Source organism: Neovison vison, chromosome 13, assembly GCF_020171115.1.
Source record: "Neovison vison isolate M4711 chromosome 13, ASM_NN_V1, whole genome shotgun sequence".
In the NCBI taxonomy this organism is placed as follows: domain Eukaryota; kingdom Metazoa; phylum Chordata; class Mammalia; order Carnivora; family Mustelidae; genus Neogale; species Neogale vison.
Window position 1 is genome coordinate 75,028,338 of NC_058103.1, and position 14,700 is coordinate 75,043,037.

The following is a 14,700-nucleotide window of genomic DNA, read 5'->3' on the forward strand; positions in this document are numbered from 1 at the left end:
AGAATTTACCTGGAGACAAAACAAAAATACTGAGCTGTGCCAGTGGGTTAGAATTTGAGACACCACAGTAGCCATTATGTTCCTGCTTGGGACCATCGGATGCAACTATTTTTGAAAAAGCCTCTAACATGACAGGTATTTATATATGAAGACAGACCCTCTTAAAATCCTCCTCACTTGGATCATGAGCACTCCTGTGTGTGTGAAGCAAACTTTTCCTAAAGGACTACCACGTGAATCCAGTAAAATATAATTTTGGGAGGCCAGAAGTCAATTTTGCAGCAATTGTGAGAAGGCAGCATCTGTACTGCCCTTAGCCCCACCCCCCGCCCCAACGCCTACCCCGTGGTGGAGCACCATTTTAAACTTGCCCTCAGGTTGTCACGGTATATTTTATGCAGGACTGACCTTAGTGGAGGCTCTGCATGCTGATGTATTATTGACCTTCTTCCCCACTGCTTACTCAAACAGGCCATCTGGGTACCAGGACTGTACAGGGAATATGTCCAACTTTCCAGACCAAGATAAAAAATAAAATGCAGGGGTGGGGGGTGGGAGAGAAGGAAGGGTCTTAGCTTATACCATGGATTTGTTTATTCAGACATAATTGGCGTGGATCTGGCCAAGGCACTGTTTCATTCTTTGTCTAATCCGCTGGCCTCCTAGCCCCTCCCCGCATTGTTCATCTCCATTAAAGTGTGATGAGCCACTAAGCAAGAAAGGAGGACAGAGAGACAGCAAGGCCACCACCAGCCCCTCATTATAGAGTCACACTTCTGGGGAGGCTGGCATTAACCAGGGTGTGAGGATGAACGCTGAGCAAGGGCAGACCCCATCTCAGCCCAGTTTCCCCTGATGAGGTCTGCTTCTTTCTCTCTTCCCTCTACTGTGCTGGAAGTGGGTGCGGGGGATCTGGAGCCCGGGAAGCCAGGTTAACATTGCTAGAAGTTTATCTGGCTAGTAGACTTCAGCTCTCCTCAAGCTGAATCACAAAGAACCCAACCTTGCCAAGATAGAACAGGCACATTTAAAGCTTCCTTGGTGACTTTTTCCCAGGCTGGGATCCATTTTTAGCAGCTTCACTTGGTTGATGAATGGCTTCCTTTCAATGGTGATATTGACTTAGGAAACTAGCTCAGAATGTCAGATTCAGTTCATACTGAACTACTCTCCAGGACCCAAAGATAATCACGAGTTCTCCACACCATAGAATACTACCAATGGCAGGAAGGGTCTGCTTAACCTCTTTCCTTGATCATCAGAAAGCTGTTTTCTCTCCTTTAATGGTGGTAAGTGCCATTTGTTTATAATGTACTTAAGGTGCATAAAGCTTTTAAAAAATATATATAACTGTTAAATATCTTTAATAAATACCTTCCTAAGGAAAAACATATCAGTAATCTTTTGGACATCAACCTTAGCAACAGCTTTCCAGATCTGTCTCCTTAGGCAAGGGAAACAAAAGCAAAAATAAACTATTGGGACTACATCAAAACAAAAAAACTTTTGCACAACGAAGGAAACCATCAGCACAGTTAAAAAAGGCAACCTACTGAATGGGAGAAGATATTTGTAAATGACATACCTGATAAGAGGTAAATATTCAAAGTGTATAAAGAACTCCTATAACTCAACACCACAAAAACAAATAATCTGATTTAAAAAGGCAGAAGTTCTGAGCAGACATATTTCCAAAGAAGATATATATACAGATGACCAACAGATGTATGAATAGATGTTCAACATCACTCATCATCAGGGAAATGCAAATCAAAACTATCATAAGATATCACTTCACACCAATCAGAATGACTAGTATAAAAAAGACAAAGAAATGACAAGTATTGTTCAGGATATAGAGAAAATGGGACACTTGTGCCCTGTTAGTGGGAATGTAAAATTGCACAGCTACTCTGGACAACAGGATGTAGTTTCTTCAAAAAATTATGCATAGAAGTACTGTACAATTTGGTTATTCTATTTGTGGGTATTTATCCAAAGAAAACAAAAACACTAATTTAGAAAGATATACTCACCCCTATGTTTACTGCAATATTATTTGCAATAGCCAAGATATGGACGCACCCTAAATGTCCACTGACAGATGAATGGATAGAGAAGATGTGATATATGTACACAAAGGAATATTAGCCATAAAAAGAATGAGATCTCGCCATTCATAACTACACAGATGGACCTAGAAGGTGTTATGTTAAGTGAAGTGAGCCGGACAAAAAAAGATAAATACCATTTGATTTCACTTATGTGTGGAATCTAAAAATCAAAACAAATGAACAAACAAACAACAACTAAAGAAAGAAACAGACTTATGAATATAGAGAAAAAAACTGATGGTTACCAAAGACAAGGGAACTGGGGACCGGGTGAAATGGGTGAAAAGGAGTAAGAGGTACAAAATTCCAGTTATAAAATAAGTAAGTCACAGGGATGAAAAGTGCAGCAAAGAGAATATACTCAATAATATTGTAATACACTTATCATTGTTAGCAGTTCATAACACATATAATTAACAAATTACTACCTTGTTGATCTGATATGTATATGTGAACTACACTTCAATTAAAAATTTTAAAAGTAGCATTTTGGAGTAAATATTCAGCACAGTTCGTTTTGCATGGCATAGAAATATAGTAGATGTTAGCTAAGAACAAGCCATCTCCCTGAAGCCTTCTCAGCCCACTGCTCCCATCTATCCCCTCTCCTCCCCTTTGCTCTTCCATTTTGTAGATATTGCTAAAATACCCTCCATAATATAATTTGTTGTTCATCTATGTCTACCCTTTCAAGGCTCTGAAGGGCTAGGGCCACATTTTAATCATCTGTGCCAACTTAATCCTGTGCCCAGCACACAGGACAAATTCAGTCAATATTTGCCAAATGAATGACTAATTATAGCTAATTTACACAGATGTTCCTCAACTTACACTGGGCTTACATTCCAATAAGCCCACTGGCAGTTGAAAATTCGTAAGTCAAAAATGCATTTAATACACCTAACCTCCCAAACATCATAGCTTAGCCTGTCTTAAACATGCTCAGAACACTTACTTTAGCCTACGGGTCAGCACAAGCATCTAACACAAAGCTTCTTTTAGAAGAAAGTGTTAAATATCCTGAATACTGAAAGTGAAAAGCAGAGGGGTCGTAAGTCTGTCAGTTGTTTACCTCTGCTGTTCCGTGGCTCAGTGGGACATGTGGTTCACTGCCACTCCTAACACTAGGAAACATCGTACTGCATTTTGCAGAACATGCAGTACCTCAGGAAAAGATCAAAATTCCTATTTTGAGGTATGTGTATCACTTCCCTGCCATTGTGAAGTCAAAATATAATAAATTGAACCATCATAAATGAGAAACTGTATTTCGATTTTAGCAATATACTTGGCAATTCGGTTAATCAACACAATTTGATCCTTTCATCCCCATAGTAAAGACTGGGAAACTGAGGCTGAAAGAAGTTAAGTAGTAGTTAAACACCTAGGAGTCAGACTTGGCACTCAGCTTGGTTACAGAGTTTGAATTCTAGCTATAACAGTCACAGGATAGTAGATGAATGCTCATCCCCTCCATTGTATGCAAATGAGAAATCTATGGAGCTAAATAAAAACAGTTCTACGTGATCACTGGGTATATTCGATTGTGACAGTTATTCATAGTCTCTGTTATATTTGTTCAGACTTCTTTTGCAATGGCAAACTTCAAAATGTATAAGCACAGATTTAGGATGCGCATTAATTTTGTCTTCAGCAAAGTGGATCAATCAAACCCACAGAGACAGTAATACTGCTGTTTTACCATCCAGCCTCTGCAACAGATAAAACTTCCCTGCGGCTTCTCTTACTAGCCCTGTGACTCTAAACAAGCAATACAACCTCTCTGACCCTCACTTTCCCGCTCTGTAAAGTGGGAATATTAATAGTGCTGTCCTCAGAGGGTTGCTAGCAGCAAGGATTAAGTGAGACAACACTTAGGAAAAACTTAGCACATCAGCTGGTTCACGTTTAGGAGCTTACTCAAAGGTGGGTATCTGCATGACATCAAAACATCTAAATATCTTTGAATACCTATTCAAAGTAAATATAAATTAGCAAGGGGAATATAGGCAGAGGGCACACAAAAAATAAAAGAGAAAAAAATCAGGGCGCCTGGGTGGCTCAGTTGGTTAAGCGGCTGCCTTCAGCCCAGGTCATGATCCCAGGGCCCTGGGATCGAGCCCCGCATCAGGCTCCCTGCTCAGAGAAGAGCCTGCTTCTCCCTCTCTCTCTGCCCACCCCTCTGCCTACTTGTGCTCTCTCTCTATCTCTTTAATAAATAAATAAGACCTTAAAAAAAAAAAAGAAAGAAAAATTCTGTTCAATACTGCTAAACTGTATATTTGAAAATAACTAAAATGGTAACTTCTATGTTATGTATATTGTCACAAAAAAAAAAAAATCTGCCCATTATCCTCAGTGTATGTCATAAAGAGAAAACAAAAAATAAAACAAATAAGAAACATAAATAAAACTTCTATCACTGTAGAAATATCTAAACTATTGAGAACAATATATTATTTTTATTAATGTTAAATTTAATACATGAAAACTTTTAATTAGAATATTTTTGTGTGTCAAATAATGATAATATCTAACCAAATTTTTATTGATGTTTCTAGGACTTTTTCATATCTTCTTTATAATCCCAAGAATTAAGTAGTTTCCCCCCTAAATTTTTAAATATTATTTTTACCAGGTTAATTTTTTCAAAGCAATTTTTTAAAAAATCACATTTTGTTTGCAACCCTTCTAGGTTAGTATTTCCCACAGTCTGTAACAAAACATTAATCCGAATCTGAGGTGGTGCCTTGCTGAGGGCTTGTTGGTTAGGAAAGCTGGGCTAGGAAAGGTGGCCTTCCTGGCCCAGAAAAACAAGAGTAGAGCTAGAGAGTCAGAGCCAGACATAAGCAGGAGCTGGCTGGTCCCAGCCTATAGCTACAGAAGGTCCATTTCATGGGCCCTGCCTGCTTTCCTTCTAACACGGTGAGTTGTCTGACAAAGAGTAGCATTTGCCATCTTGGTATCTCTGAGACCTGTCCTTTATTAAGTCTGATATCAGGCCCTGTAGGGAATGTTAGAAAGTCCAAGAGAACTTTAAATTCCTCAGAGGTTAAGACAAGGGGTGGAGTTTGGATAGTTATAGTAAGAAGGGGTGAGGGTAGCCTTGAGGCACCTCATTCAAGAAGAGTACTTCCATTCTTAAAACAGAAATGTAGACTCAGAGACCCTTCATGACAAGCACTTAGCAATGTCAGAGGCCTTTTTTGGCAGAGTGGCCTGTGGGACCTATGGTCCCTCAACTTACCCTCTACCTTCTCTTTCCTTTGCTTTTCAAACACTGTGCAGACCTGAGTAATAGTGGTTGCCCCCCTTCCAATGAACATTGTCTTCAGGAGGTTTGTGATTAGCATTGAGTGGAAGAGTGACATTGCCACCCATGGTTAGTCAGCCTCAAAGAAATTTCCCTCAAGTCCATTTTGAGTGCCTGTTAGAGGAAAGGGAGTACCTATGGCCAGGTGTTGGGGTAAAGGTTGGTATTCACCATCTAGATGTGTGCTATCTCCAGCCTTCACTGATGAGTGGAACTTCCTGGGGGAACTTTCGAAATATCCAGAGCTAATAAATCAGATTCTCCAGGAACACAGCCCAAAAACCCAGGAGTCAAAAAAATAACAAAACAACAACAAAAACGTCCTGATGATGAGCTACTTTAACAACTGTAATTGAATCTAGATCCAATTCAGTAGAATCATCAGAATAAGAGTAAATGTGCTCGAAGGAATGACAGGATTCCTAATGGTACTACCTAAACACAGCCATTTATTCGCCAGCATTAGGGAACATGTTTTTATTAAGCACCTATGCGCCAGTCTGGCAGTAATGAAGATAAACACAGCCCTTAGAGTGCTTATCATAGACTACATGAGACAACACATATTCTAGGACTTGAATTTTGTCTTCTGTGTGAGGACATGGAGACAGCATAGCATATCTATCTTTTTTTTTTAAGGCAAACCAATTGCTTGGCAAAATGTAGATCAAATGGCTCTTATATCAATTATATTACAAATATTAAGTCATATATTTGTTAAGTAATATGGGACATTCAAAGAGGAAATTAAAATACTTTATCTTCTAAATGTGATTCAATAATAAAAGCCACAATTTGTTAAACACCTACTCTGCGCCAGGCATGATTAGACATCTTCACATTTAATCTCCAAAATAACAGGGCAGGGCTGGCCTGCTTCCAAATCTGTATGCAGCGCTGCCTTTCCTCCGCCCACAGCCCTCTGAGCCTAACTCCAGACCTACCAGATAGTGGCCTTGCAATGCTAGCCATTTTACCTAACTTTTCTCAGTGAGTTTTCTCACCTAGGAAAATAGGATATATATAACTTACTTGGCAGAGCTGTTGCAAAGCAAAGTGATATGCTGTTTCCAAGGTATCAAACTCATGCTTGATGCATAGCAGGTGTTCAGGCAGTGCTAATTCTTTCCTTTCCCTAACTATTCCCTCTGGTTAGATGGTACCCTCCCTATGAGATTCAGTCATCCCAAGTAGGAATCAGAACCGAAATTCTCAGAGTTCCCCAAAGGTTATATAAATCCACATGGGCTACACATTTATGTAAAGGAGACACGCTACACATGTGGGATTCCACCATCATGCAGCATGTGAAAAATACCAAATAAATGACCACAGGATTAGGTGTTGGGAATTTAGAGCAGAACAAAGACACTATGGACTTGGCATCATGAAAAGTTCAGAATAATAGTGAGGCCTCTTCTATTCAGGGGTTTCAGACATATTTTAAAATGAAGGCAGGTTCTCTTACAACAACCACCTTAGAGTCTCACTTAAGAAGCAACAAACTCTCCATTTCCTTTCCACCATCTGCTTGGCAGCTGCAAGCTAGCAACCATGCATGAGCACATCTCCATCCACATTGGTCAGGCTGGTGTCCAAATGGGCAAGGCCTGCTAAGAGCTCTACTGCCTGGAACATGGCATCCAGCCTGATGGTCAGCCGCCAAGTGACAAAACCACTAGCGGAGGAGATGATCCCTTCAACACCTTCTTCAGTGAAGAGAGGTGTTGGCAGACACAGGCCCAGGGTAGTGTTCGTAGACCTGGAACCCACAGTCATTAATGAAGTCCACACTGGCACCCACTGCCAGTTCTTCCACCCTGAGCAGCTCATCAGAAGCAAGAAAGACGCTGCCAGTAACTATGCCTGTGGGCACTACAAGCATTGGCAAGGAGGTCACTGACCCTGTTTTGGACCATACTCGCAAACTGGTTGACGAGGGCACAGTTCTTCAGGGCTTCTTGGTTTTCTACAGCTTTGGAGGGGGACCTAGACAGACAGATAGATAATAAAAAGGGCAAAAGTATACTCCAGGTAAGGAAAACATGTCATTTAAGGTAGACATGAAGGTAAAAAAGCCCAGGTGTGCTCAGGGGTCAATGAGATGCCAGGGATGCAGGATTTGTACAGAGATTTAAGACAAGCATGAGACCTAAAAGTTCAAGTGGGTTGGGTTATCAGTGATCTAGAATGCTGGTACAAGGAGATAGGTGATAGGGAGTCACGGTTTCCTGAGCAGTCAAATAACAGGGTAAAAGCTACGTGCTGGGGAATATTTATCTGGAAGTTATATACCAGATGGAATCGGGTGGGGCAAAGTAGAGGCCAACTGTAGGTAGTGGATGTGGCCCTATCTGAATATCTTCAACCAGACTCCTTTAGCCCAACTTTAGGATTTCCTTTAAGTCACCATGTTGGGGTCCACATCCTTCTATTCCCTGTCCTTCATCCAATCTGAGTATGGCCAAGGCCTTTGTCACTCAGTCAACAGTTTCGTGATCATCTTCTACTCTCCTATCCTATGGTACTCATATCCATCTAATCGCATTCACACTGACAACCTCACTCATTCATTTATTAGTGTGCTTGGTGTCATACACTGTCTCCATGTATCTGTTGTCTCTGTCCACACCGCCAGTCCCCTCTGTTAGACCTGTGTCATTTCTCGTCTCTTTGACTCCTGCCTCTTCTATTCAGGCCTCTATTGATCAAATCTCACTAGCATTCCAGCTAATGAAGAAAGCACACAGAGACTAGTACCAGACAGAGCCTTAAAAGTCGCCTTGTCCAACCCTTACAAAGAGGAAACTGAGGCTCTGTGAGACAGAATGACACTGGATGGCAGAGGAATTTAAACCCAGGTGTGTGGATCTCTGTGGCTGCTCTTGACACTGTGCTATAATGTTGCCTGTGTGATTATAGGGTATGACAATTCTGTTTGCCTGATAAAGCACAAACCCAGGAACTACAGAGGTAGAAGTAGAGTCTAAACTTGGTACTTAATAAAAATAAGAAAGTAAATCCTTATTTATATTTATAAGAAAGTATAATACTCATCAAGTTCCTTCTGTTTGAGCCTAAGGCCACAGTCTAAAGAATCCCCTGAAAAAATCAGGGTGTGGGAGGAGTCAAGATGGCGGAGAAGTAGCAGGCTGAGACTACTTCAGCTAAAAAATAGAAATGGAAGGAAAACTTCCAAACTCATTTTATGAGGCCAGCATCACCTTGATCCCCAAACCAGACAAGGATCCCATCAAAAAAGAGAGCTATAGACCAATATCCTTGATGAACACAGATGTGAAAATTCTCACCAAAATACTAGCCAATAGGATTCAAACAGTACATTAAAAGGATTATTCACCACAACCAAGTGGGATTTATTCCAGGGCTGCAAGGTTGGTTCAACATCCACAAATCAGTCAATGTGATACAACACATCAATAAAAAAAAGAACAAGAACCATATGATACTCTCAATAGATGCTGAAAAAGCATTTGACAAAGTACAGCATCCCTTCCTGATCAAAACTCTTCAAAGTGTAGGGATAGAGGGCACATACCTCAATATCATCAAAGCCATCTATGAAAAACCCACCACAAATACCATTCTCAATGGAGAAAAACTGAAAGCTTTTCCTCTAAGGTCAGGAACACGGCAGGGATGTCCATTATCACCACTGCTATTCAACATAGTACTAGAAGTCCTAGCCTCAGCAATCAGACAACAAAAGGAAATTAAAGGCATCCAAATCGGCAAAGAAGAAGTCAAATTATCACTCTTCACAGATGATATGATATTATATGTGGAAAACCCAAAAGACTCCACTCCAAAACTGCTAGAACTTGCACAGGAATTCAGTAAAGTGTCAGGATATAAAATCAATGCACAGAAATCAGTTGCATTTCTCTACACCAACAACAAGACAGAAGAAAGAGAAATTAAGGAGTCAATCCCATTTACAGTTGCACCCCAAACCATAAGATACCTAGGAATAAACCTAACCAAAGAGGCTAAGAATCTATACTCAGAAAACTATAAAGTACTCATGAAAGAAATTGAGGAAGACACAAAGAAATGGAAAAATGTTCCATGCTCCTGGATTGGAAGAATAAATATTGTGAAAATGTCTATGCTACCTAAAGCAATCTACACATTTAATGCAATTGCTATCAAAGTACCATCCATCTTTTTCAAAGAAATGGAACAAATAATCCTAAAATTTATATGGAACCAGAAAAGACCTCGAATAGCCAAAGGGATATTGAAAAAGAAAGCCAAAGTTGGTGGCATCACAATTCCGGACTTCAAGCTCTATTACAAAGCTGTCATCATCAAGACAGCATGGTACTGGCACAAAAACAGATACATAGATCAATGGAACAGAATAGAGAGCCCAGAAATAGACCCTCAACTCTATGGTCAACTAATCTTCGACAAAGCAGGAAAGAATGTCCAATGGAAAAAAGACAGCCTCTTCAATAAATGGTGTTGGGAAAATTGGACAGCCACATGCAGAAAAATGAAATTGGACCATTTCCTTACACCACACACAAAAATAGACTCAAAATGGATGAAGGACCTCAATGTGAGAAAGGAATCCATCAAAATCCTTGAGGAGAACACAGGCAGCAACCTCTTCGACCTCAGCCGCAGCAACATCTTCCTAGGAACATTGCCAAAGGCAAGGGAAGCAAGGGCAAAAATGAACTATTGGGATTTCATCAAGATCAAAAGCTTTTGCACAGCAAAGGAAACAGTTAACAAAATCAAAAGACAACTGGAACAGTTAACAAAATCAAAAGACAACTGACAGAATGGGAGAAGATATTTGCAAACGACATATCAGATAAAGGACTAGTGTCCAAAATCTATAAAGAGCTCAGAAAACTCAACACCCAAAGAACAAATAACCCAATCAAGAAATGGGCAAAGGACATGAACAGACATTTCTGCAAAGAAGACATCCAGATGGCCAACAGACACATGAAAAAGTGCTCCATATCACTCGGCATCAGGGAAATGCAAATCAAAACCACAATGAGATATCACCTCACACCAGTCCGAATGGCTAAAATCAACAAGTCAGGAAATGACAGATGCTGGCGAGGATGCGGAGAAAGGGGAACCCTCCTACACTGTTGGTGGGAATGCAAGCTGGTGCAACCACTCTGGAAAACAGCATGAATGTTCCTCAAAATGTTGAAAATAGAACTGCCCTATGACCCAGCAATTGCACTACTGGGTATTTACCCTAAAGATACAAACGTAGTGATCCAAAGGGGCATGTGCACGCGAATGTTTATAGCAGCAATGTCCACAATAGCCAAACTATGGAAAGAACCTAGATGTCCATCAACAGATGAATGGATCAAGAAGAAGTGGTATATATACACAATGGAATACTATGCAGCCATCAAAAGAAATGAAATCTTGCCATTTGCAACAACATGGATGGAACTACAGCGCATCATGCTTAGCGAAATAAGTCAAGAGCAGAAAAAGACAACTATCATATGATCTCCCTGATATGAGGAAGTGGTGATGCAACATGTGGGCTTAAGTGGGTAGGAGAAGAATCAATGAAACAAGATGGGGTTGGGAGGGAGACAAACCATAAGTGACTCTTAATCTCACAAAACAAACTGAGGGTTGCTGGGGGGAGGGGGGTTGGGAGAAGGGGGGTGGGGTTTTTGGACATTGGGGAGGGTATGTGCTTTGGTGAGTGCTGTGAAGTGTGTAAACCTAGCGATTCACAGACCTGTACCCCTGGGGATAAAAATATATGTTTATAAAAAATTAAAAATTAAAAAAAAAGAGAGAGAGAGAGAGAGAGAAAAAAAAAACCAGGGTATGGAAAACTACCGTCCATGGTCCAAACCAGCCTGCTGCCTGTTCCTGTTTATATATATAGATATATGTGTGTGTGTGTTTATATATATATATATATAATATATATAATATATTATATATATTATATATAAAATATATTTATACTTAAAATATATAAAAATAGAAATATTATATATATATATATATTTTTTTCCCTTTGAGAGGCATTGGGTGAGGAAGATGGGCAGAGGGAGAGGGAGAGAGAATCTTAAGCAGACTCCACATCCAGCACAGAGCTGATTCTTTTATTTTTTAAATAGCATTTATCAGTGTCTAAGAGATTAGAGTCTGCTTATTTCTTTATTGTCTGTCTTTTCATCAAATAATATGAGTTTCCTGAAAGTGCTGACTGTGTCCCAAGTACCAAGAACTGTGTCTGACCCATAATAAAGGTCCAAAGAGATCTGTGAAATCTTTTTGGGTGGTCTTCCTTCATCTGTCCCTGGCTTACCTGACCAGCTTTAACTATTCCTGTCCCCAAAACCACAATCTACCCACTTAGAGTGGTCCAAGTGCCCAATGCTGCCTTGCAATGCATCCTTCTACTTCTTCCCTCCTCTGCCTGGAATGTCCTTTTCCCTCTACATTTGCCTAGTGAGCTCATGACTCTTACTCAAGCCACTTCGAAGCTGCTTTCTGTTCCCTGCCTCAGGTAAGCGGAGGTGATCATCTTCACCTTTCAGCTGGATCACAGAGAACATTCCATTCTCAGGGTTCTTTAATACACAAAGACCTCCTGTCCCTGAACTATAGGTTCCCTCAAGGTATTCATCTTTATTCCCAGAGCTTAATACTTTACTTGGCAATACTAACCTTAAGTTTTTTAATAAATTAATAGATGGTTGAAAAAAGTAGGAAAGGAAGCAAGGGAGGAAGGGGAGAAGGAGAAACGAAAGAGGAAGAGGGAAAAAGAAGGAGGGAGAGAAAGAGAGAGAAGAGAAGATGAAATACCAACCTCTTCACAGAGTCTATGGCCTTGTTTTTGCGGTTCAGCATTTATTGCTAACCCTGCTGGTGCTGTATTGGAAAGTTAAGAGGGCGGCCCCAGAGACATGATCTGCTCAGTGATTTCTTTTACAGACTACTGTTTGCTACTGCCAACTCTTCTTGAAATGCTGCCAGAGGGAAGAAGGGATGGGCCTTCACAACCAGAATTGGGGGGATGTTTCAAAGGCCCTTTTCTTGGGCTCCTCTGAATCCCAGACTTGGTAGCATGGTGGAAAAGAGCAGCAGGGAGAACAGTCAGTGGGGACTGAACAGCTTCAAAATTGCCTGGCTTCTAATGTTTTTAAGGCATCCTCTGCTCTTCTCCAAGGTGTATTCAAGACCACCTGTGGCACCGAACATTTTAAATTGAAGGTTTTATGACTTCCTTAAAGTATACCTAGGTGAGAGGACAATAAAGGAATATTTGCCTCGGATGGGGAAGCAATCAAAATTATTTTCCAGGGTGCCTGGGTGGCTCAGTGGGTTAAGCCGCTGCCTTCAGCTCAGGTCATTATCTCAGGGTCCTGGGATCGAGTCCCGCATCGGGCTCTCTGCTCAGCAGGGAGCCTGCTTCCTCCTCCTCTCTCTCTCTCTGCTCTGCCTACTTGTGATCTTTCTCTGTCAAATAAATAAATAAAATCTTTAAAAAAAAATTATTTTCCACCATAGTGAAATCTTGCCTTTTAAGGTAAATAGGAATTTTCACTTGGGTGAGGGATGCATAGAAGATGGAAGAGAGACTACGGCTGAGCAATTTGCATGTACTCCAAAGGGCATTCTGCATATGGCTATTTGTGATGTGTGCCTTTAAAAATATAGCTCTATTATGGATGCATTTCATTAGTTAAAAGAGTGACATTTCTCTGTATTAATGAAATAGAGTTAAGTTCTAACCAGATGAAACTGATATAAATATTCAGTTCTAACTCATAGAGTTTTTATATTTTCCTTGATGATAAAAAATTGTTTTCCTGATTAAATGAGAAATTCTAGCAACTTCTGAGAAGAACAGCTGGGTGGAAAAGGAATATAAAACAAAGATGTATTACAGAGGATAGCAAAGCAATGCAAGTTTTCACATTTTTCTTGAATGCACATGACAGGGCACCAGTGGAAAGCCCAGTGGGAAATGATTTACAAGAGGTGAAACTTAGGCTCGACTAAATTAATTGAACTTGCCCTGAGTCACTCAGCACATCTGTGGCAAGAATGGGATTTGAAACCAGAGTCACTGAGGAGCATTCTCGTTTATACAGAGACAATGGGCCCATTATTGCAAATCTTAACACCAGAACAAACAAACAAACAAAAAAACCAAAACAACAACAAAAACCCTGCCCGCCAAAGTTGAATTCTATTGCTAATTCTACCGGGCTATATACCACAGCACCCTACTAGTCTGGTAGGTTGTTACCTCTGAATAGTCAGTGGTCATTCTTCACCCCAGAATGTGCAAAAGGCTGTAGTTAGCTATTTTTACAGTTTAATGTTCTAATACTACTTTTTTCCATTGTAATTTATGGGGGAAGAAACTTGCTAAATCAAGGACAGTTAATTTTTTCTAATTTAGGCTTTATTGAATTCAGGATTTGTGGTAATTCCACCCAAATTGAAGCTGAAATTTGTGCTATTTTTGAAGAAAAGATGAATAAACAAATTAATATCATAATAAAGAACCTATTTAACTTACTTAAGTTAAGTATGTGTTTTTAAGGTTGTTGGCAGGGCATGGTTTAGAGTGAATATGCAAAATGACAGTAACAACTGCCAAATGCCAAGTGCCTGTGTGGCCAGGCCAAGAGTGACAAAGGTGACAAGGAGGGCACTTGCTACGATGAGCACAGGGTGTTGTATGTAAGTGATGAATCACTAAATTCTACTCTCTTTTTTTTTTTAAAAGATTTTATTTATTTATGTGACAGATAGAGAGAGATCACAAGTAGGCAGAGAGGCAGGCAGAGAGATGGGTGAGGCAGGCTCCCTGCTAAGCAGAGAGCCTGACTCGGGGCTTGATCCCAGGACCCTGAGATCATGGCCTGAGCTGAAGGCAGAGACCTAACCTGCTGAGCCACCCAGGAGCCCCTAAATTCTACTTCTGAAACAAATATTATACTATATGTTAACTAGAATTTAAGTAAAAATTGGAAAAAAAAAGATAACGTGACATGTTATTGACTTCTGTCTATATGACAAACTGATGAGATGGTCCTATTTTACAGATAAGAAAATTGATAATACCTTTGTCCAAGGTATCACAGTAGGGGAGAATCAGCATTTCAACGCAGTCTGGCTGGCTTCAAAGCCTGCATTCTCACCTTCATGCTGTATTATAATAATTCCTAGTCTTCTGGGAGTTCCAGGCCTTGTAAGAATAGGATGAAAGGTGAGAAGTGAAAA

At 40.2% G+C, this 14,700-nt stretch overlaps 1 pseudogene; it reads left to right on the forward strand.

The window, feature by feature from the left end:
- Positions 1 to 6,981: 6,981 nt before the first annotated feature.
- On the forward strand, positions 6,982 to 7,436 carry LOC122894567 (annotated as a pseudogene).
- Positions 7,437 to 14,700: the final 7,264 nt, after the last annotated feature.